This window comes from Neoarius graeffei, chromosome 12 (assembly GCF_027579695.1).
Source record: "Neoarius graeffei isolate fNeoGra1 chromosome 12, fNeoGra1.pri, whole genome shotgun sequence".
NCBI classification, from domain to species: domain Eukaryota; kingdom Metazoa; phylum Chordata; class Actinopteri; order Siluriformes; family Ariidae; genus Neoarius; species Neoarius graeffei.
In genome coordinates, this window is record NC_083580.1 from 22,790,342 (window position 1) to 22,792,803 (window position 2,462).

A 2,462-nucleotide genomic window follows, 5' to 3' on the forward strand; every position below is an offset into this window, starting at 1 on the left:
ATGCTGGTTATCTCAGCAGTACGCCTATTCTGGGTTTCATCTACTGTATATCAGCATTTCTGGTTTCTGTAACATCTTGTTTTTTACAGGACAGGGTTGTTAACCCTGTGCCCAACCTCCCCTCTGATGAACTGAGTTTTCTCTCTGGGTTGTCCTTCCCATAGATGATTGCATTCACCCTGTTAATGAGTTGCATCTACCTGGATTTCCTTCTGGGTGTTCCCCCATAGCCTTTGGCTAACCAAAGCCATTGGAGCTATTTGACCCATAGCTGGGGAACAGCACCTGGTATTCTCAGGCAGTCTCCCATCCAAGTACTAACCAGGCCTGACTCTGCTTCGCTTCTGAGATCAGGCACTGTCAGAGCGGTATGGCTGTAAGCTGGGTCATGGTGACGTAAGAAAAAATAGTGGAGAATTTAGGTCCATGTGGCCCTAAATTCATTAATTGTTCTATTTTTTTTAAAAAACTAATAAAATTGGAAGTCTGTGATTCGAATACAATAGTTTTCAGTCCACTAAACAAAAATAATTGGGTGTCAGGGAAAATTCTTTTTATGACCTAAACTTGAAAAATCTGAAAGGCAGTCTACCTTTAAAAAAAAAAAACTGGCACATTTACCTTCAGAACTTGTCTCTGGGAGAACAATTTCCAGGACACCAAGATCTGGCTGCTTCAGCAAATATTCAAAAGCTTCCTGATCAACCTCTGTCTTTGAGTCATCAAAGACTTTAATATCCATTGTAGGAAGATTAAATTTCCTGGCAACTTAAGGTAGACAAACCATTAGTAACATGACATAATTAAAAATCCAAAACACCCCATAAGATACATCCATACAGTTATCACATTGCTATTAAAATAAGTTTCATCAGGTAAATATTAATGATGTCAAAAATATTAAAATTCTCACCATATTCCAAAAACATTTCAAATGTAAAAGGTGTCGGAGAAAAAACATATTTCTTGCAGTCTTTAAATTTCACTTTAACAACATTGGTGTTTTCCATCCTAGAGGACCAAAAAGAGACCAATTTAAACATGAGGCCAACACTCTCAGTCAAAAGGGAGGAAAGTCATTAATATACCACTAAATTATATTTGAACACGAATGTGATTTTCACTTGTCTGTTAACACATGGTGCTCATTGCTCATCCACGACACCAGAGTGGGTTACAAGAATAACAGCATGTTAACTTGACTCTTTACAGAGTCAAGTACACGTGGCACCCAAGGCAAGCATGGAATAGTGAACAAACATTTGATAGCTAACATTGGCTAGCCAGTTCCCACTACTGTCAATTGGCATTTATGTGCTCTATAAGGGCAATCTTGCTATTTTGTCCATAAGTCTTTGTGTGTGTATGTTCAAGTATGATCCTGTGAACTTTACAAAAGTTAATGTTAAGCATCTGCCTAACATTAGACTGAAGCTAATTTAAGTTAAATTAGCTCAAGCTAAGTGTGTAGGTGCACCATGGCTAAAAAGCAATTTGCATCAACAATTGAAAAATACAAATTTTGAAAATACTGATGTTACAATGACTGAAAACAGTTAACATTAAGTTAGTTCACTACACCTGCTACACCGACGAGCGACTCATTCAGAAACAAAGTATGTTACACGTGAATGTCACCCAACATTAACATTAACTGACATTAGCTTGCTAACACTATCATTTGCTATACATGTGCTGGTCTGAAACATTGACAGTTAAGGTCTCATAACAGGATATAACATTATCTTAAAGCATGATATTCAAATAATTTATCTCTTTCCCCCCAATTAACAAAAAAAAAACTGTAATGTTAGTCCTGCCGAGCACAAACATTACCTTCATGGTAGCCTATGCATGTCGCATCAATTTAAAATGAAACACTATCTCTGTAAGGCAATATGGAAAATACGTGGGAAATTGTGTAAATATGAAACAACTGAAAGTGAATACTAAGAGTTTGAAAGGCTACTTACTTTAATATCAGACAGAAACTTCTCTTTCAAATCCACTTCATCAGCAGTGAGGAGAGGAATAGTATGGCAGACAAACAAAACTTAACTTTTTGACAAGTTCCGCCTATTTATCAACTACTCTGTAATTTTGCTCCCACTCCAACTCCAAATTTTTACTCTCTAAACTCAAAATAGAGCAGAATTAACTATTTTTGAGGAAAATAATTTTAACTCTGGAAAAATTGCCCAGTCATTTTTCCTGTGCATTTAACAAAAGCTGAAATCCTTATCTATCATTTCATGTTCAACTTTTGATCTCAAACCCAAATGTCTTAAGGGTATAACAAAAACAAAAAAAACTGGCCTTGCTATTCCAATACTTTCAGAAGGGACTACTGTAAATATGAGATTTAAAAAAAAAAACATGTATATGTAGTCATATTTATTGGTGTGTGTTTATTTCACTCTCTGGAACACAGGCATTGGCATCTAGGCAAGAGATGGCCAAGT

The 2,462-nt window shown here is 36.2% G+C and overlaps 1 pseudogene; it reads right to left on the reverse strand.

The window, feature by feature from the left end:
- Positions 1-273: 273 nt before the first annotated feature.
- On the reverse strand, positions 274-382 carry LOC132895814 (5S ribosomal RNA; annotated as a pseudogene).
- Between the last annotated feature and the right edge of the window lie 2,080 nt (positions 383-2,462).